The 26,120-nt window shown below is 35.0% G+C and overlaps 2 pseudogenes; one reads left to right on the top strand and one right to left on the bottom strand.

Annotated features, from left to right (window-relative positions):
• The first annotated feature begins 330 nt into the window (after positions 1–330).
• On the top strand, positions 331–1,167 carry LOC101426606 (chondroitin sulfate synthase 1 pseudogene; annotated as a pseudogene).
• Positions 1,168–22,815: 21,648 nt separating this feature from the next.
• Positions 22,816–23,790, bottom strand: LOC101426148 (olfactory receptor 5K1-like; annotated as a pseudogene).
• Between the last annotated feature and the right edge of the window lie 2,330 nt (positions 23,791–26,120).

Below are 26,120 nucleotides of genomic sequence, written 5' to 3'. Positions count from 1 at the left end.
GCTGGTCTGTCGACCCCGCGCACTGGAGGGAGGAGCCTCCGCGTCGCTTCGGAGACGCCACTGGCGGGAACTAGACCTAGCCCGCTCGTAAAGGCGCCGGCCGAGGCCCGGGGCTGTTTGGGTTGGGCGCGGGGAACAAAGCTCCGGCCTAGGGCCTGCTGGCAGTCCCGGGCTGCAATGGGCGCGGCGGGCGTGAGCCGCGCTGCCCAGGCCAATCTCCTGGCGTTAGGGCGGGCGGTCCTCCGCGGGCGAGTCCAGGGGCTGAAGCCCCACAGAACTGCAAAAGCAGCGGCGGCGGCCGTCCCGCGCGACTGGCGGAGCTGCGAGGGCATGGCGTTGCGTGGCCCGCGCGCCTGCTCAGCGTGCTGCCTGGGCTGGTGCTGGGCTTCGTGCTGACCTTGCGGCTTGTCCTTTCCCGCCCCTCGGAGGAGAAGCGAGCTGACCCGCTGCGCCCTGGGAGCCCCGCCGACTACTGGCCCCCATCGCTGGGGCAGTTTCACAAGCCCGCCGCCGCGCAGCTGTGCGTTCCTTTCGCAGCTGCAGAGTCGGCCTTAGTGGCTGTCTGCACAATAAGAATTTTCTTTGTGGAAGAAAATCCTGCTGACCTGCGTGGCTGCCGCCTACAAGATGTGTTCCGTTCCGAGGCAATTCATGGGAGAGTTGAAAACTTTTGCAGTGAGGGCTCAGACACCTGAATACCCGTTCCCGTTGTGTGGCTCCTGGGCATGGAAGAATCCGACCCTCAGAAGAAGTCCTTTATGATGCTCAAGTACATGTATGACCGCTACCTGGGGAAGTAGGAATGGTTTATGTGAGCATATGATGACATGTACATCAAAGGCGATCATCTGAAAAGTTTCCTGAGAAGTTTGAATAGCAACAAGCTCCTCTTTCTTGGGCAGACAGGACTGGGCATCGGGAAGAAATGGGGAAACTGGCACTGGAGCCCAGCAAAAACTTCTGCACGGATGTGGATAGGATGGGGTGGGGTGTAGGATCTTGAGTCTGGAGGTGTTTTTGAGGATGTTGATACACATGGGAAAATGTCTCCAAGAAATGTACAGCAGCCATGAGGATGTGGAGGTAGAAAGATGCTTCTAGAGGTTTGCAGGCGTGCAGTGTGTATGGTCTTATCAGATACAAATTTTTTTTTTGGAGGAGAATTAGGAACAGAATAAAAAAGGTGACATTAGAGATATCCAAAACAGTAAATTCGCTGAGCCATCACATCCCACCCCAGCAAAAGCCCACCCTCCCAGTATCTACTTCACAACTATATGCTTAGTTGCAAAACAGCTGAACTTCGTCACTGCACAATGCATCTTCACCCAGAAATTGTCCCGATGAGCAAGAGTAATGCTGAGATTTGTAAAGAAGATATGCAGCTAGGAATTCCCCCTTTCATGACATTTCAGCCCCGCTGAGAGAAGATTTTTAGAATGGGAGTTTCTTACTGGAATATTTTATTCAGCTGCTGATGTTTGGTTCTCTTGAAGAGGGATGGTCTCAGCCCAGAAAGAAGTTCTCTGGTTCTCAGTTGTCTTACATGTCTTGGAAATGATCAACACCAATGCCAAGGCCAAAGCGCACATCATTGATTTTGAGGATATATAATAAAGCTCTCTTGGCATTAGTCCCATGTATGGGGCTGAATAAATCCTGGACCTGATGCTTCTCTATAAAAAGCACAAAGGCAAGAAGATGATTCCTGTGAGAAGGCATACAAAGCAGACCTTCAAAAGATTCAGTTTGTGGAGCCGGAGAAACTGAATGCAAGAAACTGGCCAATAAAATTAACAAGAATCTGGATCTTTATCCTTTCTCTCACATTTCCTGAAAAAGCTTGTTTCATTTCAGCTCCCTGGGTCAAAGAATGAGAGCAAAGATAAATACATTGATTCCTTTGGACTTTTGATATGTTTGTGAGATTCATGGGGAACTTTGAAAAGAAATGTCTTATTACAAATTAGAATGTCAAGCTTATTTTGCTTTTCAATTTGGACTCCAACTCTGACAAGCCTAAGAAAATCAAACTAAGGAGAGATTATAACATTATTCTAAATCTGATACAGTGGTACCTTAGTGCTCATCGTTAATTGGTTCTGGGAGGTGCAAAAAGTACAAAAAACAATGAGGACCAAACAGATTTTTCCTATAAGAAATAAGGTAAATAAATTTAATGTTTTCTCAAACCAAAGACAGTGCACATTTTTAAGGCATTTGTAAAAAGATAGGATTGTAAAAAATAATAATATGGTAGGTTGGGGGGAAAAGACACTGAATGTGAGAAAAGGACTATGATTAGTAGTAAGATTTTGACAATTCTTTCATAATTTGTAACAAACATCTCATGGCAATGCAAGGTGTTGGTGGAGGGTTGATGTAGGGGACCCCTGTATGATGTCATGCATGTTTGCTGTGAAACTTCACAACTTTTGCCATACACTTGTTTATGTATGTTCATATATAAATGATATAAAGATAATAATAGGATTGGTTGGGGGAAAAATACTTTGTTTAGTAGTAATATTTTGACAATGCTTTTTAATCATTAGTTAAAAAGGTTTAACTTATGCAAGTTATTGGTGGTGGGTTAAGTTATGAGAGTCCTGCATGATGTTATATATGTTTGTTTTGTAAGTTCACAACTATTATTAAACACTTAATTTTTATGTATGTTTATGTATGAGTGATATACTTCAATAAATTTAAAAAGAGATAGGGTTGTATATCATTACTTTACATGAGAAATAAACCTAACATTAATAAATACATAGATTAAACAAAAACTTCGCTTTACCTGTACTGAGAAGCATCCATGGCCTGATGAGATGGTAGGAGGATTGTGGTGAGGAGGAGAAGTTACATAGTGTGTTGCCTGGAAGGAGAGTTTCCCTCCAATAGAACGTCGGGTACTTGCACTTCAGGTGTTCTTTCACTTTTCTGCCTTTTTCCAACTTGCACCACCGGCTGTGACACACTCTTTGTCACCTTCATTAAAAACATATTGAATGAAGACTGCTTCTGTCTTTTCGGAATTCCTGACAAGTATGAAATTGTTTGGTCATTCAATAAATTCACATTTCTGTTTGTCGGAATGGATGGTACTTCTCCACAAAGTTTTGAACTTCTGCACATTTTGCACACATTTCTTTAATCAATGAACTGGCCACATCCTCTCTTATCTCCTCCTCACCTGAAGAAATCACTTCAGCGCCTCTTGCTAATCATTTTGTAGTTCCTGCAGCTCCTCAGTGCTGAGCTCTTCAGGATGTTCCTTCTCTAACTCCTCAGCATCAGCAGAATCGACCTCCAGACCTATGAATTGGCCTGGTAATGCACTCTCCTCTTTTCTTATATAGGTTATACCTGTTGTTGTTTTTTTTCCCCAAAATTCCGATCTCATCAATTAAAACTTTGGTGGGGAATAAAAACCCTTAGCCTCTATGTAGTCCTGAAATTCACTGACAAATTCATCAGCAGGTTTTTTAATAATACATGTTGCCTCGCCATGTCTCATGACATTCTGGATGCTGGTCCTCTTTTTAAAATTATCAGACCACCTGTGGATGGCTTTAAAAACTTCAAAACTCTCATCACATAGTTCTGTTTGTTTTCAAAAGATCTGCATGCAGCATTTTCATTTTATCACATATCATGGCTTCTGATACAGTGTTGTCCTCTAATTTCTTCTGGTTTACCAAAATTAGTAATAGCTTTTCAACTTCCCTAAGTGTTTGGGAATGCATCTTTGTTACTGTTTTAACTCCTTTTGTAACATCAGCCTTGTTTAAAAAAAAGCAGTAAGCTTTTTTATTCTTTTTTTTTAAAGATGCAATGATGTTTTATTAAACACTTCCAGAATTTCTAAATTACCTTTTTTTTTTTGCTTTTTTATTCTTAATCATGGTGGAGACCATTATTCGCAGCATATTGTATTCCCTAAAAAGATCATTAATGGAAATACTGCTGTCATATTTACCTATTATTTATTTTTTTGCTCAATGGTGATGTGAAGTAATTTCTTTTCTGCTCAGTGCTATCAATGCTCATTTTCTTAGGTCCCATGATGAATAAAAATGCAAAAATGCACAAAATGACCATAGTAGCTAAGATAAGACCACAACAGAATGTGCACAAGAGCTACTACATGACTAACATGTGGCCTTTTGTTTTTGCCGGAAGGAGTAACGTGTCACAAAGCAAAGGACACCATGTTCTAGCTTGCACATCGAGTACAAAAAAAATGACGACTGCCATGCAAATTTTTCACATCAAAATGCATTGAGTAACAAATTCCTTGAGTTTCAAAGTGGTTGAGGACCAAGGTATGACTTTATGCAAGTTTTTGCCAGTGTCTGGAGGATTTTCCAAAGAGCTAGCCCTTGAAGTAGGATTTTCCAAGTTTAATAATGGATCCTTACTCTTTTTCTGTGATGTTGACTTCATGTTTACTACAGAATTCCTTCTGTGATGTGCAAATATGGGTCTGGGCTGACAAATGTATTTCCCAAACATCTTTAGCCATTATGGCCCAAAGATTGTTTATGTGGGAAAGTTCTTATTGACAATTATTTTGCCTTTGTTAAAAAAAAAAAAAGGTTTCTGAAGAAACTATGTATTGTCATCACTTGTGTTTTTAAGGGAGATCTCTGAGTAGGCAATTGGATGTTTTCATTCAAGGCTGGGGGCCTAAGGATATGAATCTTTACAACAAAGTTATACAAGCAGATTTGAAGACATTTAGAAGCCAAGAAGTAGGAGTAGTCCATTTCCACCCCCCTGTCTTCTGTAACCAGAATCTTGACCCCATACACTACAAAATATACTTAGGGTCCAAAGAAGTCACAAAGAAGTCACCGTGTGTGGATACAGTGGCCAAAGTAGTTGCTGAGGGCAAGGAAAGGGAAGAAGAGATGTGATGTGGGGGGTGCTTTTGGGACTTAGAGTTGTACTAAATTATATTGCAGGGACAGATGCTGAACATTATATATCCTGCAATAACTCACTGAATGGACTGGGGGAGAGTGTAAACTACAATGTAAACTATAATCCATGTGGTGCAGCAGTGCTCCAAAATGTATCTGCCAAATGCAATAAATGTACCACAATTTTGAAAGACTTTGTTGATGTGGGAGGAGTGTGTGGGGTATATGGGAACTGCTTATATTTTTTAATGTAACATATTTTGTGATCTATATATCTTTTAAAAAAAGGCAAATAAAAAAAAAGTAAAATAAACCATGTGGCTTAAAAAAAAAACTGATCCAAGCTACAGTAAAAGCAAGGATAACAACAACTTAATGAAGTCAGCCTATTGTCCAGCTGGGCTGGAATAGACACTTTTAATAATTTATCCTTTTAAAAAATTTTGTATGATCGATTTCTGAAGTCCATACAAATATACTTTGCAGTTGGTTTTCTAACAAAGACTCCTTTAAGATTAATATTGAGCTTTTTGAACTAAAATATGATCAATGTTTGTCTTTGAATGCATCTTTGCAGATCATTATGTAGCAGACCTGCTTAAACATTTTGCAATGTATTTCATGAACCAAACTTTTTCTTTTCACTTCCTTCTCAAACTCCTTTGCTACAGTCCAACAGCAGAAAAGATTCACTGTCTCTGTAAAGGATTATTATACCAAATCATCATTGTCACTCTGGCAAATGTTCCATTGACTGTTAACATTGCACAGGTCTTCCTTTTGACTTTTTTTTACAGTGATTTTTATTGTTTTTTTTAAAAGTCATTTTGTATTTCTTTTGTAAATTTAAGAAATCTGCTCATTGAAGCATCATCTTAGGACAGCTATCCAAAATTGATTGTTTCCCCCAAACTGTGCTTCCTGTGGTCATGTAGGTATTAAGGTGAGGGTAATGAGGAAAGCAAAATGTGTGTGACTGCTGTGATTTAGACTAAATGGACCTGACAGTAATTTCAAAAAGGATTTGGGATTTTCTCTCTTCTGGATCCTCCTCTTTAAAGAGTAAAATGATTTATACTTAGAATGGGAAAAATAATTATTGTACTCTAATGTGTGTGACCTAAAGGAAATAAAAATACCCTAATGAAAACACAGGGCAAAAACTTGTACCTGGTTTTGTTCAATTCTTCCTTCCTTTCTGTGTTATGTTGACAGAGATAATTCTTTCATTCTTCAATAACTGTTTTGTTCTCTCCTTTATATCTGCTGTACTTTAATCTATTTAATATCCATTTTTTTCAAGATTTGCCATTTCTGGAGTACCTATGAGTTATTATTAATAATATTTATGTGTATCAAGAGTGTATCAAGATACACTCTTGTGTATCAAGAATGAGTACTCATTCTTTACTATGTTTTATTTGGAGTAAACATATCTTCAAAGATTTCAATTTGAAAAAAACCCCTACCTCAAATTTTGCATTCCTCTTTTGATAAATATTAAGTGTTCTCTGATGATTTTGGTGTTCACGTGTTTGGGGAAAAATTAAAATGAATCTGTCATTATATCAGAAAGTTTATTTAAAACTCACAAATCAAATGTTCCTTAATGAATTTTTTTCATTTAGATTTCAAACAACGATACAATTGACATTTTAATACACATCATCATCATTATTGAATATCTGCTTATTTGTAAATAGTCTATTGCGCATTTGGAAAAATAACCAGTAAACAATATTTTTCTATTGTAAAAAAAAGGGGGAAGGAAGCAAAAGACCTGAATAGACATTTCTCCAAAGAAGATATATGAATATCTAAAAAAACACATGAAGAGATCCTCAACATCATTAGCCATTAGACAAATGCAAATCAAAACCACATTGAGATACCATGATGGTTTGAAGCTGATGTACCCCAGGAAAACTTGTGCTTAAATTTAATCCATTCCTTTGGGGGTAGGAGGATTCCATTGTAAGTAGGATAATTTGGTGAGTCTAGTTTTGTTAGTGTGTGACACACCACAAATAGTATGGTCTTATTCCTATTACTGGGGTCCATTTTAAGTGTAATGAAATTCAGATACAGAGATAGAAAGGCAAAAGAAGGAAGAAGATATATCAGTGGATCCTGGATGAAAAGGAGGAATCAGGTGATGATGACATTTTCCTTGCCAAGTGACAGAGGAGCCAGGGATTGCTGGCAGCTAGGCCCAGAATGCCAACCTTCAATGAGATAAATTTGATATGCCTTGATTTGAGCTTTCTTTTATCATCAAAACTGTAAGCTAATCAATTTTCATTGTTTAACCCATTCAATGGTATTTGCTTTAGAAGCCTAGGGTGCTAAAATAGATACCATTTCACATACACAAGAATGGGTACTATTTATTTTTAAAAAATAGAAAATCACAAATGTTGGAAGGGATATGGAGAAAAAAGGAACACTCATTCATTGCTGGTAGGAATGTAAAATGATGCACCTGCTGTGGAAGACTGGCAATTGCTCAGAAAGTTAAATATAGACTTGCCATATAAATTGGCAACCCTACTTCTAGGTATATACCCCCCAAAATTAAAAGCAGGAGCTTGGAATGATATTTACACAGCATTTAACATAACTGTAAGAAGACAGAAGTAACACCAGTGTCTATAACCAATGAATGGATACACAAAATGTGGTATGTACATGTGATAGAATACCATGCAGCCATAAAAAGGAATGACTTTGTGATACCTGCTATAACACGTATGAACCTTGAAGACATTGTTTTGAGTGGAATAAACTAAATGCAGAATAACAAATATTTTATGATCTCTTTGATATGAAATAATTAAAATAAGTAAACTCATAAAGTCAGAGCCTAGTATATAGATTATAAGGAGATAGTGAATTGGGAATTAATGTTTAAATTTTAAAGAGTTTCTAGTTGGTTGAATATAAGATTTTGGTATTGGATGGTATGATGGCAATACAACATTGTGAACATAACACTGAAATTTTTTAATGTGATTAAGACGAGAAATTTTCATTTGTATACATGTTACAAGAGTACATTTGTTTAAGCCCATGTAACTGTACAATGCAAGCTTTGAGCCCTAAGGTGAACCTTTGACTATAGGTAATAGTGTAATTATAAAAGTGTGCTTTCACTAATTGTCACAAATGTTCTACACTAATGCATGCTGTTAACAGTACTGTGGTTTACGGGAAAACTGTATTTTATGCATGATTTTTCTCTAAACCCACAATTTTTGTAATGATAAAACATTGCAGACAAATTTCCTTTATGACTATGTATTTCCAAAATTCCTCAAAAATACTAAGATACTGAATTCAACAGCATTTAAAAAGTTTATACACCATGAATCAAATAATATTTATTCTATTAATGAAAATGTGGTTTAACATAAGACAATATGTATTATATACCACATTAACAGAACTAAGGAAAAAAATCACATGATCATTTTAACTGACGCAGAAAAGGCATTTGACAAAATCTAATTGCATGCTTAATTAAAACACTCAGAAACTTAAGAGTAGAAGGGTACTTCAACATGATTACAACCATCCATAAAAATTAAATACAAACAAACATAATGCTCAATGTTAAAAGACTGAAAGTTTTTCTCCTAAATCAGGAAAAAGACAAGAAAGTTCAATATCATCATTGCTTTTAAATACTAGAAATTTTAGCCAGCCCATTGTGAAATAAAAAGAAATAAAAGTCATACACATTGGAAAGAAGTAAAATTATCTACACTCACAAGAGACATGATTCTTTTTATGAGAAATACCCTAAGAATCTATAAGAAATATCTTAGTGTTGATTTTAAAAAATCAGCTCATTTCCAGGTACAAAATAGGCATAGAATTAAGAAAAGAGGAAAAGATAGGAACAGACACTGTAGCAGTTTAGTATTGTTTATGAATTCCAAAAATAGATATTGGAATATGTTTGAAAAACTGTCTGCTCCTCTAGGAATATTAGATTGTACTGAATTCATAGGTTTCACTTTTATTTGATTGAATAATGATTGGGGCTTTGATTGGGCCACATCTGTACGACATTGTGTCTTTCCCACTTGGTAGGCAGGGAATCACAGAGAAAATGACATGACAGAGGAGAGATTTGGAGTTTTGATGCTGGAGCCCCAGGAAGTCAGTTCACTGGAGAAGAATATGGAGGAAAAGAGACAGTTCATTAGACAGGATTCTGTGGCCTGGGAAGCAAAATGAGCCATTCACCTGATAGCTTGCAGCTGCAGAGACCAGAACCCTGAGCATCTGAGCCCAGAGAGAAATGAGCCTTGGGACAGAGATGAGACTTATCTCAGCCTAGAGACGATACTGGAAGAAATTGACGCAATGAATGAAAGGTGTCTCAACTCTCACGGAGAACAGCAGCCATCATGCAACAACTCATGGCAACAAACTTCAGTGAGGGGAGGAATTTACTCTTTACAGCCTTATGACTGTAAGCTTCTACCCCCCAAAAATACCCTTTGTAGAAACCAACCGATTTCTGGTATTTTGCATCAGCCCTCCCTTGGCTGACTAATACAGTATTCTTGCCAAAGGAAATATACATATGGCATATAAACATATTATGAAAGAAAAGGCAAATTTTAAAAACTTAGAAAGAGTGATGGTTTGTTTCTAAAGGAGAAAAATTACAAATTGGAAAATGCTTAATGCTGAGAAAAAATTGCCCCACTTTCTCCCAAGAAAGAGGCAGCTTATATTGTAAATAAAATGAGGCTCCACAAAGAAAAGCATGATTTGTAAAGACAAAATATAATAAGGTCGGCAACTGTGGGCATATATATTATTTGTATGGTGGAGAGAGAAAAAGGCAAATTGTTAACACTGTTGAATCATGGCCAAAATATATATAGGAATTAATTGCATAATTATTTAAGCTTTTCTGAATATTTATGATTTTTCAATACAAATTTGAGGAAAAATGTCATTGATCAGCATCTCTCTTGAATCTTTGCCCCATATATCTGCACATAACACCTTAACTTCATTAAAGAGATAACTACCATGATATTTTACCTCCTTATGCAATGCATACAATGGCTGAGTGTTTAAGAAAAGAGATTCTTTATCTGGATAGTCTGGGTTGATTGCTGACTTCTGTCTCAATATTTCTCTTGCATGAAAAAGAACACCTCTCTGTTTCTTGGTATTTCTTTTTCGTGGTATTATTGGAAAGTAAAATATGGTGATAAATTTAAAAGACTCAACATATATGCTATAATGTCAAAATAGAACAACTGAAAAGTTATTTGAAACATATAAGATGTTGAGGATTAATTTAAATTAAAATAGAACAAATACTCAAGAGAAATGATCTATGAATATATTAGATAATATTCATTCAGTTGCAAATAAACACATTTCCAGACAGGTGTAAATAGTAGGAAAATCTGATTTACAAAACTAGGAGGGATATTTTACTCCATTACCTGTGGTGCTGTCTCTTAGTAATTCCCTTAGTTATAGCCTCTATTGTGTGTTGACACCATCCTCAGACTGGGTTTACCCTCGATGGCCAAATGGATGAAGGCCATGCCAGAGTTCACATCCACACTCAATGAATTAGAAGAGAGAGAAACAAGACTTTTTGTGGATATCTTTTAAAATAAAGAAGCCTATTTATCATAAACTTCCAGAAAATCACTTTTCTCTCCTATTTGTTCCAAAAAATTTGCATACTTAACCCTCAGCAAACTCTCTTATTCATTGTTGATGTGTGTTGGGAGCACAGACGCAGAAATGTCCAAACAAAATCATGATGCTTTAGAAAGGGGGAAGGGATATCAGAGGATGGAAGTCTTACAACTAACAATGTTCACCAAATGGAGGGTGGAAACAGGTACAACATCCATCTAATCAGAGAGTCTCAAATGTTTTGGTCTTTGGACTCCTTTATGCTCTTAAAAATTATTTAGAACCTATTGAGTAGCTGGTTTATGGTATTTTATCTATCTGCATTACCTATATTACAAATTAAAAGTGAGGAATTAAAAATATTTATTAATTCATTAAAAAATATAAACAACAGCCCTATTACACATTATCTTAAATAACTGTATTAAAATTTTATTGAAGCTGATGAGAGATATATGTAGAACCACTGTCTGCATTTGTCACTTTCCATAAAAAACTTAAATGAACAAAGTAAAACAAAATACAAAGAAATAAGATCTTAATAATCAAATAGAGGCTTAGGACAGGACACAGAAGTTACCTTTCTTTACTGATTTTTTTTAATGTAATTTTTTTATCCTGCATAAAATCCAGAGTTACCATATACCACTCAGTTGTTAACTGTTTGTTTTTCGTGTTGTATATTTTTACAATGGATGAAAACACATTTCCAACATTGTACTATTATCTATTGTCCATGATTTAACTTAGGGTTCACTCTATTGCTTAATTTTTAAAGATTTTTGAGAAGTTGTGAGTTAACAAAATAATAATTTATATCATGCAGGATTCCCTTGCAATTTACCATCACCAACATCTTACATTTCACACACGTGTTACAAAGGGTGAAAGAGCATAGCCACAATACTGCTATCTATAGTCCATAGCTTATATTTGGTGTATTTTTCACATGAACCATCTTATTAGTAACAGCATGTGTTAGTATTGTGTATTTGTTATAATTCATGAGAGATATTCTCATATCTATACTATTAACAACAGTCCATCATTCACCAGGGGGTTTGCTGTGTTAAAAAGTCCCCTGCTTTGTACAAACCCCCCGAAGTGTACACTCAGAGGCTCTCAGTTCATCACAGAGTTGTGCTAGCATCAGCTCACTCCATTTCAGAATGTTTTCATTATTCCAAAAGGAAAAATCCGTGTTCCTTTATACCCCCTCATTACTGACCTTTAGCACTGATATAGTACCTTCTTTGTGATTGCTGTAAAAATATTACAATATTACTTTTAATTAGTCTATATTGTACGTAAGTTATATTTTCCCAACTTTTAATTATAGTCTATAAATTATACCAGTTATGTTTTCCCTTGTACCCATATTCTTAAAACCTTGTATGTGGACTTGGCCCAGTGGTTGGGGCGTCCGTCTACCACATGCAAGGTCCGCAGTTCAAACCCCGGGCCTTCTTGACCTGTGTGCAGCTGACCCATGCACAGTGCTGATGTGCACAAGGAGTGCCATGCCACGCAGGGGTGTCCCCCACATAGGGGAGCCCCACGTGCAAGGAGTACGCCCCTTAAGGAGAACTGCCCAGTGTGAAAGAAAGTCCAACCTGCCCAGGAATGGTGCCACACACACGGAGAACTGACGCAAGATGATGCAACAAAAAGAGACACAGATTCCTGAGCCGCTGACAACAACAGAAGCGGACAAAGAAGATGCAGCAAATAGACACAGAGAACAGACAACAGGGGCGGGGGGGGGGAGAGAAAAATAAATAAACAAATAAATCTTTAAAAAAATAAATAAATAAACAGCAGGAAAATCTGCTGGATTACAAAACCAGGAGGAATATTTTATTACAATGCCTTCAAGGCTGTTTCTTAGTGGTTTCCTCAGTTTTATCCTCCATTGTGTGTCAACATCATCCTCAGACTGGTTTTACCCTTGATGGCCAAATGGATGAACACCATGTCAGAGTTCACATCCACACAGAATGCATTCAGAAGGAGAAAAAAATAGCCCTTTTTGTGGATTTCTTTTAAAGTAAACATATTTGTTATAAGTTTCCAGAAAAACACTTTTCTCTCTCATTAGATCCAAAAAATTTGCATACTTAACCGTCAATAAACCCTGTTATTCATTGTTGATCTGTGTTGGGGGCAGGGATGCAGAAATACGCAAACAAAATCATAGTGCCTTAGAAAGAGGAAAGATGAATCAGTAGAAGGGAGTCTTACAACTAACACAACTCATCAAAGAGAGGGTTTGAAACAGAGGTACAACATCCATGTAATCAGAGTCTCAAAGTTTCTTGTCCTTGGACTCCTTTATGCTCTTAAAAATTATTTAGAACCTTTTAAACAGCTGGTTTATGTTATTTTATCTATCTGTATTACCTGTGTTAGAATTCTACACGTGCCTCTTCTGTTACTTTTACTGGACCTGTGGTTGGTGCTGGGGTTTGTGTATACTCAAGAGACCTGAATCTCTGGACTGTCCATGTAACAGCCAGGTTCTGAGCCTCAGCAGACTTGTAACTCCTACCCTCTGGTTTATTGGACTTATCATGGCCCACTTACAGGGAGGTGAAGAAAGTCAACCACCACACCAGGGAGCCAAGAGTGCCTACAACTGCAAGCAGGAGAATTGCATCCATCATCCATGTGGAATCTAAACCCCTCTCAATATAGCGGAGGAATGAACATAATCATCCCAGGGTCCACAGGACGTAGGAATAGAGTATGGATTAGAGTGGACTTACTGATATTCTACTATGGAACTATTATGATTAGTAATGGAAGAAATTGTAGCATTGATGTGGAGAAAATAGCCACAGTAGCTGTTGAGGGTAGGGAGAGGGAAGAAGAGATATGATGTGGGGGCATTTTCAGGACTTGGAGTTGTCCTGGGTGGTACTGCAGGGACAGATTCTGGACATTGTATGTCCTCCCATGGCCCACTGGGTGGACTGGGGGAGAGTGTAAACTACAATGTAAACCATTATCGATGTGGTGCAGCAGTGCTCCAAAATGTATTCACCAAAATTAAATTATTTTGTGCTTTAAATGACTTTGCTAAGAAGGTGAAAAGGCAACCTAGACATTGGGAAAAAAAATTTCAGGAAACCACAGATCCAAAAACAGTTCTATCTCCATGTTATATAAAAGACCATACAACTCAAAGATTAAAAAAAGAACAATTGAGAAAGAAAGTTCAAAAGAAGAAACACAAACAAAAAGCACATGAAACTGTGCTGAACAACACTAGTTTTTGGGGAAATGAAGATCAACACAACCTGACATTTTATTTCATGCCTTACAGAATAGCAATTGTTAAAAGGTGGAAAGCTAAAAGTGCTGGAGAGAATTTGGAGAAATTGGAACACTTCTTGATTGTTGATGGGAATGTAAAATAGATATTTTATCTATTGTTGATGGGAATGTAAAATAGATATTCTTAAATAGATATTTTAAATAGTTAAAAGTTTATTGAAACTATTGAGAGATGTATTGAAGTTCACTTTGTCTCTATTTGTCATTTTCCATAAAAAAACTTTAAATGAACAAGGTAAAACTAAATGCAAAGAAATAAAATCTTAACAGTGAAACAGAGCCATAGGACAAAACACAGAAGAATACTTTCTTTACTAGTTTTTTTTTAATATAATTTTTTTATCCTGCAGAAAATCCAGGGTTCCCATATACCACCCAACTGTTAACTGCTTGCAATTAATGAAAACAAATGTTCATAATCGTATTATTATTTATAGTCTATGATTTAACTTAGGGTTTACTCTTTATTGTTTGATTTTTAATATTATTTTTTGAGAAGTTGTAAGTTAACAAAACAATTATTTATATCATACAGGATTCCCTTGTAATCTCCCATCACCTACATCTTACATTTGATACATTTGTTACAAATGATGAAAGTCATGTTGCTGCTATCTCTAGTCCATAGCTTCTATTTGGTATATTTTTCATGTGAACCTTTCTATTAGTAACTCCATGTATTAGTATTTTGTATTTCTTATAGTTCATGAGAGCATGTTCTCATATTTATACTCTTAAAAACAGTCCATCATTCACCATGGGGTTCGCTGTGTTAAATAATCCCTTGCTTTGTACAATCCACCCAAAGTGTACACTCAGTGGTTTTCAGTTCATCACAGAGTTGTGCTGTCATCAGCTCAGTTCATTTCAGAATGTTTTCATTACTCCAAAGGAAAATCCATACCCCTTTATACTCCTTCATTACTGACCCTTAACATTAATATAGTACCTTCTTTGTGACTGCTGTAAAAATATTATCATATTACTCTTAAGGTACCATTACCTATGTTTTCCCCATGTATCTCCATATTCTTAACACCTTGAAATAGAAAACATTCTTGTATTTGTACTATCAACCTCAATCATCCACACTGAGATCACGGTGTTATACAGTCCCTTGCTTATCCTCTAGCTTACTTTCAATTAAAATTAACCTCCATAAACTATCCCTTTCAGCCACAATCACATTTATAAAACTGAAGTTTTGATTATACTTGCTATAATGTGTTACAATCACCTCTAAGCATTTCCTCACATTTACAATCCCCCTTATTAAACATTTTACATACATTCAACATTGGCTACCACTTCTCAACCCACATTCTATCTCCAAATAAATAACCTATACTCTATAGTTTAACTCCGTGAGTCCATTCATTGTTTTAGTTCATATTAACGAGACTATGCAATATTTGTCCTTTGGTGTCTGGCTCATTTCACTCAACATAATGTCTTCAAATTTCATCCATGTTGTCATATGCATCCCAATTTATTACTTCTTACAGCTGAAGAGTAATTTACCACATATAAATAATTTTTTCATACATTCATTGATTAACAGTCACTGGGTTTGTTTCCATCTTTTTGCAGTTGTGAATAATGCCACTATGGACATTGGTATGCAAATGTGTCTATTCATGCCCCTGCTTTAAGTTCATCTGAATGTATTATTAGCAGTATGATTGTGGATCATGCAACAGTTCTATATTCCTGAGGAGGCTTGAAACAGTCCTTCACAGAGCCTGAACCATTTTACATTCCCATCAACAATCAAGAAGTGCTGCAATTTCTCCAAATTCTCTCCAGCACTTTTAGCTTTCCACCTTTTAACAATTGCTATTCTGTAAGGCATGAAATAAAATGTCAGGTTGTGTTGATCTTCATTTCCCCAAAAACTAGTGTTGTTCAGCACAGTTTCATGTGCTTTTTGTTTGTGTTTCTTCTTTTGAACTTTCTTTCTCAATTGTTCTTTTTTTAATCTTTGAGTTGTATGGTCTTTTATATAACATGGAGATTGAACTGTTTTTGGATCTGTGGTTTCCTGAAATTTTTTTTCCCAAAATGTCTAGGTTGCCTTTTCACCTTCTTAGCAAAGTCATTTAAAGGACAAAATAATTTAATTTTGGAGAGGTCAGGTTTATCTCTTTTTTTCTTTTCTGTCTGGTGCTTTTGGTATAAGGTTTTTTAAGAAACTACCATCTACCATAAGATCTTGAAGATATTGCCCTACATTTTCTTATGGGAATGTTCTGGTTCTAGCTTTTATATTTACTTCCTTATTCATTTTGAATTGATTTTTCTATAAAGTGTGAGATAGGGGGCCTCCTTCTTTCTTTTTGATAGGGTTATCCAATTCCTTAGCACTATTTATTGAATAGACTCTCCTGACCCAGCTGAGTGTGTTTGATAGCATTGTAAAAAAAAATCACTTCAATGTAGACATGAGGGTCTATTCCTGAATTCTCAATTCAGTTCTTTTTGTCAATATGTATATATTTATGCAAATACCATGCTGTTTTTTTCCACTTAACTAAGGAAGATATTTTAAAATCATGAAGTGAGAATCCTCCAAATTATTACTTTTAAAAGTATTTTTGGGTATATGGTGCCCCACACACTTCCAAATAATTTGATAATTGATAATTTTCCATTTCTATAAAAAAAAGTCTATTGAATTTTTATTGGGATTGTATTGAATCTGTAATTCTGTTTATGTAGAATTGACATCTGAACAATATTTAGTCTTCCAAACCATGATTGAGAAATGCCTTTCTATTTATTTAGCTCTTCTTTGGTTTCTATTAGCAATATTTGATAGTTCCCTGAATATATGTCCTTTATGTCCTTGGTTAAGTTTATTCTTAAATATTTGATTCTTTTAGTTGTTATTATAAATCAAATTTATTTATTAATTCATCCTCAGATTGCTTGTTAGTAGTGTATTGAAAAGGGAGTCATTTTTGTACATCAGTCTTGCATCCTGCCCCTTTGCTGAACTTGTCTTTCAGTTCTAGAACTCTGTTGTAGATTGTTTGAGAGATTTATAAATGAGATTGTTGTGAAAGTTTTACTTACACCTTTTGTATTTTGATGAATTTTATCTCTTTTTTTTTGCCTAATTGCTCTAGCTAGATCTTTTAGCACAATATTGAATAACCGTGGAGGCATTTGGCATCCTTATCTTGTTCTCCACCTCAGTGGAAAAGCTTTTGGTAATTTTAGCTGTGAGTATTTCACATACACAGTTGCCGATGTTGAGATTCTTCCCATTCCTTTATTTCACAGTGTTTTATCAAAAAAGGATGCTGTATTTTGTCATATGCCTTTTCTGTATGATTTGAGATGATTATGTGATTATGATTCTTCAATTAGTAATATGGTTTATTACACTAATTGATTTTTTTCTGTTGAACCACCTTTCCAAGCCTGGCATAAACCCCTTTTTATTGTGGTGTAAAATTCTTTTAATATGCTTTTGGATTTGGTTATCAAGTATTTTGTTGAGGATTTCTGTTTCTCTATTCATTAAAGAAATTAGTCTGTGAATTCTTTTTTCATAGTAACTTTGACATTGGCATTAGAGTAACATTGACTTCAAAGAATGATTGATAGCATTTGCTCCTGTTAAAGTTTTTAGAAGAATTTGAACAAGAAATATATTAAATCTTCTTTGAAAGACTGATAGAATGCATCTGTAAAATCATTTTGTCCTGGGCTTTTCATTTTTGCTAGATTTTTGATGACTGTTTCAATCTCATGATTGCAATTAGCTTGTTGTCATCTTCTATTTCTTCTAGGATCAGTGCAGGTTGTTTATGTGTTTCTATGAATGTGTCCATTTTGTATGTCTATGTAGTCATGTAGTGCATGTTCATAGTATACTCTTATGAGCTTTCTTATTTCTATGGGTTCAGGGGTAATTTCCTCTTTCATTTCTGATTTTATTTATTTGTATTTTCGCTCTTTTTTTTCTTTGTTGGTTTGGTAAAGTATTTGTTGATTTTGTTGATCTTCTGGAAGAGATTTTGGTTTTGTTGATTCTTTTGTTGTTCTTGTACTCCATTTCATTTATTTCTGGCTTATCTTTGTTCTTTCTTTCTTTTTGCTTAAATTTGGATTAATTTGCTGTTCTTTTTCAAGTTCTTTCAGATGTTGATATTATCTCTTTGTTGTGTTTGTTTTTTAAAATAAGCATTGAGGGTTATAGATTTCCCTCTCAGCACATCTTTTGTTGTATAACATAGGGTTTGAAATGCTTTGTTCAAATTTGCCTTTGTCTCAAGATGTTTACTGTTTTCTCTTGCTATTTCTTCTTTCCCTCACTGATTAAGAGTGTGTTGTTTATATCCATACATTTTTGAGTTTTCCCTTTTTCTGCCTGTTATTCATTTCCAGTTTCATTACATTATGATCAGAGAAAGTGCTTTTATAATTTCAATCTTTTTAAATGTATTGAGACCTGTCTTGTTACCAGTTGTATGGTCTATCCTGGAGAAGACTTTATACGCACTCGAAAAAATTTATATTGTGCTGGTTTGTCATATAATGCTCTATAAATATCTGTTAGGTTTTTTCATTTATCATATTATTCAAGCTCTATGTTTCCTTATTTATCATCTGTCCAGATGTTCTATCCAGTGCTGAAAGGGGTGTGTTGAAGTCTCTAAATCTTGTTGTAAAGATGTCTATTTCTCCCTTCAGGTTTGCCAGTGTGTGACACATTTTGGGGGGGGCACCCAGGTTAGATGCATAAATATTTATGATTTTTGTTTCTCCTTGCTGAATTGTCCTTTTAATGAATATATAATGACCTTCTTCATCTTGTAACAATTTTGCATGTAAAATCTATTCTGTCTGGTGTTAGCATCACTACTCCAGATCTCTTTTGGTTAATATTTGTGTGGACTATCTTTTTCCAACCTTTTATTTTCAGTCTGATTGTGTCCTTGGATTTAAGGTGGGTCTCTTGTAGACCCCTTATAGTTGGCTCATTTTTTTAAATCCATTTTCTCAGTCTATATCTTTCATTGGGGAGTTCAACTCATTATAATTCAATGTCATTACTTTAAAGACATTATTTACTTCATCCATTTCATCATTTCTGTTGTCAGATATCACTATCATTTTTCTTTTTGCAGTTTCAGCTACTCTTACTAATCATTTTCATTTCTATACTCTTCTCCAAGTCTCTTGCCCTTGTCTTTTCCTTTCAGGCTGCAGAAGTCTCTTTAGTATCTCGTATAAATCTGGTCATTTGATAACAATCTCAGTTTTGTTTTGTTTAGATTTTGTCTTTGAAAATGTTAAACTTGCCTCATTTTTGAAGGAGAGCTTTCATAGTAAAAGGCATCTTGGATGACCATTTTTCTTTTTCAGAATGTTAAATACACATAGCACTCCTTCTTGCCTCCTTGGTTTCTGCTGAGAGATCAGCACTTAGTCTTATTCAGCTTCCTCTGTATGTGATGAATTGCTTTTCTCTTACTGCATTCACAGTCCTCTCTTTACTTCTGGTTATGTCATTCTGAATAGTAGGTGTTCAGAGTTGGCCTATTCTGATTTATTATGTTTTCAGTACATTGTCTTTCTTGGATAGTAATATTTATTTCTTTCATAGGGTTGGGAAATATTATTTCCTCAAAATTTTTTACCCATTTTCCACCCCTTTCCCCTCTGGGACATGTCTAATACATATGTTTTTGTATTTTACATTGTCATTCAATTTTTTTTTGAAACCCTGATCCATATTTTCCATTCTTTTCTATTTCTGTTCCCCTGCCTTTTCAAGTTCATATCCTCTGTCCTTCTATTCACTAATTCTGTTCTCTACAATTAATATCTCCTCTTATATATCTTTAATGTATTTTAGTATCATTCATTGCATCATTCATTGTCATAAGCTCCATTACTGTTCTTTGCAGCCTTTCAAATTTTTCTTTATGCTCACCTAATGTCTTACTATCTGTTATCTCTTTACCCATAATTTCCTTCAACTCCTTGAATTGATTTAAGACATTTGTGAGATTATTATAGATTCTCTTAAATTCTAGGTCTCATTGAGATTTTTAATATTATCCTTTGGCTGAGTCATATCTTCCTCTTTCTTGTTTTGTAAGTTTTTACTAATGTCTAGGCATCTGATTATGTTGGTGAATTTACTGTAATGTTCATTTTCTCTTTCTGGTGGTTTTGTTTTATGGCTCGTTTGATATTTGGTTCAACTTATTCTAAACATTTAAGATTAGGTTATCAGCCAGACCCTGGACCCCCTAATTTTGCTCCAACCAGATGCCAGTATGGCTAGGAATGAGAACATCCAAAAGCTTTTTAAAAAAATTATTGCAGTTTCCCTCCAAGCTAGCAGATGTTGGTCTTATGCAGAACTTTTCACAGAGGTGACTCTTTCAAGCTCCCCTTGCTGTTCATTCTGGTTTGGCCAGAGCCAAAATTCAAAATGAGCTTCACTGGCCAAACTCATGGAACAGGAAACACTGTCCACCTCCACTGCAACTTTCCTTTTTCCAGGTAGTAAGTTTTCCGTTCCCCTCTCAGCTGACTGCAGTATGCCATGGGTCCTACGCAGTATGTTATCCTTGATGGTGGGGGATGGATGCCTGCCATGGTAATAATAACTAATGGATTTGTCTTTGGTCAATTCATGTCTCTGCCCCTCTCCTTCTGGATTATGTGTAGCATTCTCTTGGCCTGCAGACCCCAAAACAATTCCCTTCAATAATTTTTCTGCCTTCCTCTTTTGTTTTTATAGGAGAGTTGAGCCATGCCACCATTCTCTGATGATGTATTCCCAGAAATCTATTGTTTGATTGTTTATATTTTTCTTACCATATCCTTGGATTGACTTCTAGACAACATTTTTCTTCTTTGATTCTTAAAAATATAATGTTTATTTTAGTTTCTGTAGATTTATCACACATTTTAATTTCTTATTTTTAAATCAGCCTCTTTCAATATTTTCTTGGCTTATCTACCTCACAGATTTAAGAATTGCTTACTTTGTTTTTCATAAACCACCTCATACCCTCACTTAATTTATGATAAACACTGGCTAGCAGTAGACACTTATTTTAGATCATTAAACAAAATTTTATCCCACAATGATTCAATAGTTAAAGTTGAAAATTGAAAGTATCTGAAAGTGTGAATGAATATTTTTCCTCCTTTAAAATGTGTTTATATCTGTGCACCCCTCTTCTTTCAAGGTCTTCTTCAGGGTCAGTTTTCTGCATGTGTTATGTGAATTAATCTGGTTAATCTCATTGACTATACATCTCTGTCCAATCAAATGCCAGGTCACATCTCTAAAAGCACAAACACATTACTCTGCTGTGAAGAAGGCTTCAGTGTTTGATGCTTCTAAGATAAAATAAGATTCCTTCGGGTACATTAAGATTTTAAGTAACCTAATCTACAACCATCCTTTTTCTCACACTCACCAATGACAACAACTCCCACTAGCAGCCCTGCCAGCTTTCTTATCAATTGTGCTGCTCGGTGATCCAAAACCCCCAAGGGGCAAACTCATTATCATAAACTTGGTTCTGGGGTCATGCTACTATTCCTGTTTTTCCCAAAGTATCAAAAATATTTCCATTACTTAATCATATTTACTTCTAATTCCACTATAACTAAATACCACAGATTATTAATCTCCATTGTCTGAACTCCCAAGCATGTGATATATACCAGCACAATCTAGGATTATGTTTATTGTCTGCATTGCTTCTTATTCATGTGTTTTCCAATATACTTCTTAGATTGCAAACATTTGAGATTAACTCAGTTTTAAGCTACTGTGAATGCAGCAGTAAAATGATGGGAAGAATGACAGGAAAAATACAATTTCTAGCCCCATTCAAGGGTAACCAAGATGACCATGGGTAGACTACTAAATATTTCCTAGTGTGAGTTTTATTCTGGAAAATCATGAAAAAAATACCTAATTTATGCATAAGCAATATATGTGAAAATTCTGGATTAGTGCCTACCAGATATTAAGGTCTGTGTAAGTTATTATCTTTCTCATATTGCACTTTTAAGTGATCAATATTTTTTTTTTCAGACACATGCACAGCGAATCCCTTTTTATGCTAATGGTATGAATATAATGATTTACACTGAAAACAGTGCAGGTTTGATATTCTTAATAACAAAGAAGACAATGACATCAGGGAATCATAAATTTGACTTGCTTGATATATTCAAATTGTATTATCATACTTAATGAACAACTAACCAAACTACCTGAAAAAATTTTAATCTAACGAAATTTCAGTGTCTGTCACATCATTTTCAACAAAATAGTGACAAATCTCCCTTATTTCAGACAGTTTGAGAAGATAAATAACTAAGAAAAAATATGTAAAGGTTATAATTTGAGAATATGTGTCCTGCATCGATCTATATTCAACCATAATCTCAAAAAAAAAAAAAGAACAAAGAGAATCAAATTTAAAAACACAGATTTTATCTGACATGTGATGTTGGTTTAGAAGGGATTAATATTTAAGAATATGTATTTAAGTTTCTAAGATTAGGAATTCCACATATTTACCAAGAAATGTGCGTGTATATTCTGTGATTTTTTTAGTATTTGTAGAATTTACTGAACATTGAAGTTAATTACACTCTGACAGAATATGTGAACTCAGGAGTAATCATTTAATGGTAATTGATGGTTCCAACTATCTTAGATATTTAAATATATATTACGGGAAGGAGTTTTTCACAATGTATATATTCATTCAATGACTATCGTACTTTTGTATCATCTAAATGTAATGCTTTATTACATACAAAATGACCACTTTACATTTTTTCAATATCTCTTGTCTTTGAAAAAATTATCATATTACAGTTTTTTTGTTAAAGTGACTGATAGTTATTTCAGTATGTTCTGAGATTTATTCTTCATAGTTCTTTTAACAGCACTTATGACTTCCTTATTTCTTAGACTATAAATGAAAGGGTTTAATAAAGGAATTACTTGAGTATAAAAAATAGCAACAGCCATATCTTTATCTTCTTCTTTGACTGAACTTGGTTGAATATACACAAAAATTATAGAACCATAGAATATTGAGACAGAGAGAAAGTGGGATGCACACGTCGACAAAGCTTTGCCTCTTCCTTCTCTGGATTTCATTTTAAAGATAGTGAAAAGGATGTAAATATAAGAGACAAGGACTGTGATATTAGTAAAGATTTGAATTGAACCTGCAAAGATATGTAGCATCAGTTCATTGATATAGGGGTCAACACAAGAAATACTGAACAATGGAAATAAATCACAATAAAAGTGATTAATGTAATAAGATCCACAGAAAGTTAACCTAAACAGAAACCCCACATGAATCATGGCATGCATATTTCCACCTATGTAAGCCCCTGCAGTCATCTGAACACAGAGTTTCTTTGACATCCTGGTGTGGTATTGCAATGGGCTGCATATTGCCACATACCGGTCATAGGCCATTGATGCCAGAAGAAAGCAGTCCGTAGTTTCAGAAAAGGCAAAAAAATAAAATTGTGTCATGCATTCATAGAGGGAAATCAGTCTGTCTTTTGAAAAGAAGTTCTCCAAAATCTTGGGAGTAACAGCAGAGGAACAGCATGAATCCATCAGAGCCAGGTTGCCCAGAAAGATGTACATTGGAGTGTGAAGATGATGGTCCATATAGATCAATGCCACCAGACCAAGATTCCCCACCATGGTGACCATATAGATGGCAAAGAAGACTACAAACAGAATAATCTTTTGCTCTGGTTCATCTGTAAATCCTTTGAGGATAAATTCAGTTGTCACAGATTGGTTGTCTTCTGTCATCTCTAACCTCTTTATTGAGATAGAAATAATGGAGAAATTAGGTTCTTTACTTAGAATATCTTAAGTTCCCTTCAAATTTCCTTTTTCATAGCAGTCACAGGAGTTTCTTCAGTCATCTTCTGTTGCCTTTCTAATGCAGTTACACATATTCTAGGAGATATTACATCTCCTAAAGTTTAGTTCTATGACCTCGAATTATATGGTCAGGAGTTTTAGGAATATTTTGAAAATTACAAAGAGATTTCTTAGAGTAGTAGATTTGTTGTATCAATTTATACAAGGACAGTACACAATCATAGGATACCCAAATGTGGTGCAGTATTTTCAAGCAATCTCAATGTCAACTGTTGTATTGAATATCCTTAATAGTATCCTTAAAAACAATTATCAGGAATATATGTGGCTCAAGTGAGTCAATGCTTGCTTCCCACAAGGGAGGTCCTACGTTTGGTTCCTGGTGTCTCCTAAAAAAACATAACAAAACAAAACAAAACAACAAGCAAAAGAAGTGAGTAAAAACTACTCAGGGGAGCCCATGTTGCTCAGTGGTTGAGCACTGGCTTTCCACATGTGAGTCCAGGGTCCAATCCTCAGCCTCCAATACCTTAAAAAAACAAAGCAAACAAAGCAAATCAAATATAAACAATTATCCTGTACATTTATTTTTTTGACATATAAACATTTTTCTATACTTTTCCATTGGAATTATTTGGAAAATGTTGCATAATAGACATGTTAATTTATATATTGTAGGAAATGATGAAGGAAAAACAAGTATGAAGTAGATGACAGTTCAACTTCAATGAAATATACCTAGAAACTCAGGAACTATATATCCACATATTCATTTAAGAAATAATTTGTGTGTTCACCTTCACATTTACATCAATGCAGTGTTGAACCTATGCCTACATGGCAGAGCAATTTCTCTAAGACTACCTATAAAGAAAATATTTTTGTCCATTTTTATGAATATATTCATTTATTGATATAATATTCTTTTGATTTCTAATGTTTTTAGGTTTCTGACCAAACTCTCATAATGTGAACAAATTATGAGATTTTTAAATACCTATCATTTATTCTGCCCAGCATGTTCCTTAGAGATTCCTCCTAATATTTTTGTCTTATCACACAAGAGCCCCCTATTAGTTAAATGCCTCACATTCTCTTGATCATTGTAAGAACTCTTTCTCTTTACTGGAGACCAGTAGACATAGTTTCCTGACATTGACAGAAGCAACAGGCTATTACCAGAAAATTAAACTTTATATTTCTAATATAGATTCAAATTCCTTGGGTGACATTTTAAGTTCGCTCTAACCTTGTGCACTTTCATCTTCATTTCCTACATGTAACAACAGCTTTCCAGCTTTATAACTCTGCCCAACTATTGCTCACGTAATCCTCCCTCCACTCTGAGTACCACACTCATTTCCAAAAACACTATGTCCATGCTCTTATTCCTGCTATTCTTGTTGAAATATCAAAAATATTCCATCTATTATTTAAGGACCTGTTTGTACAAAATGTTTTAATTAAGATTGCAACTAAATAATCCAGTCCTCAAGGATCTCCATATTCTAAACATTCAAGTGTGTTTTATATCCCCCTCAAAATTTTCGATAATCTACAATACTTTTTTGTACATTCATGAACAATTTCCTTATTAAATAGTATCACTAGAAAAAAAATGGTGCCATAATTCTTTGCAAACACCTTTAAAGTGAAAAAAAAAAAAAGTTTCAATTCCCATCTCCACTCTGATCACCTGCAGCAAGTGAAATTGTATTGTTTCTCTCCAGTGACAGTAAGTTACCTACTTGGTTTCTGCAAATTAGATGTTAACTTTGAAGAATAGAATAACAAAAAAATGATTCAAAACAGATCATTTTGTACAATGTACAATTTCTCTCATCTGGATTGACTCATTCCTATAATTTTTCAGCTTCCTTGTACAAGATTTTTAAAAGTATATCCCTATACGTACAAATTAATATAAAAATAAAATGTACTTTTATTCTTAATTTTCCATTTCCTGCAAAAATATAAGTCTTTGAACTTACTGGGATTTTAGAGAACAAATTTTGTTTTTCATTCCACAACAATTTTTTCTCATTCTTATTAATAACACATTAGGAGGTATTCTCTGAAAATGCACATTATAGAAATTTAGTTAAAACTGATCACTATTCAATAATGAAAACTTCAATATAAAGGAATTTTAAGACATTTTGTTATTTTTTTCAACATTAGTTGGTAACCATTTACTCATTCCAATGAATAAGGACTTTCAGTGAACATTGCTGTATTATTTAAAAGAATTAATA

The sequence above is a fragment of the Dasypus novemcinctus genome, chromosome 4 (genome assembly GCF_030445035.2).
Source record: "Dasypus novemcinctus isolate mDasNov1 chromosome 4, mDasNov1.1.hap2, whole genome shotgun sequence".
In the NCBI taxonomy this organism is placed as follows: domain Eukaryota; kingdom Metazoa; phylum Chordata; class Mammalia; order Cingulata; family Dasypodidae; genus Dasypus; species Dasypus novemcinctus.
The sequence above is the reverse complement of the archived record's forward strand: the minus strand, read 5'-3'. Positions and strand labels throughout refer to the sequence as shown.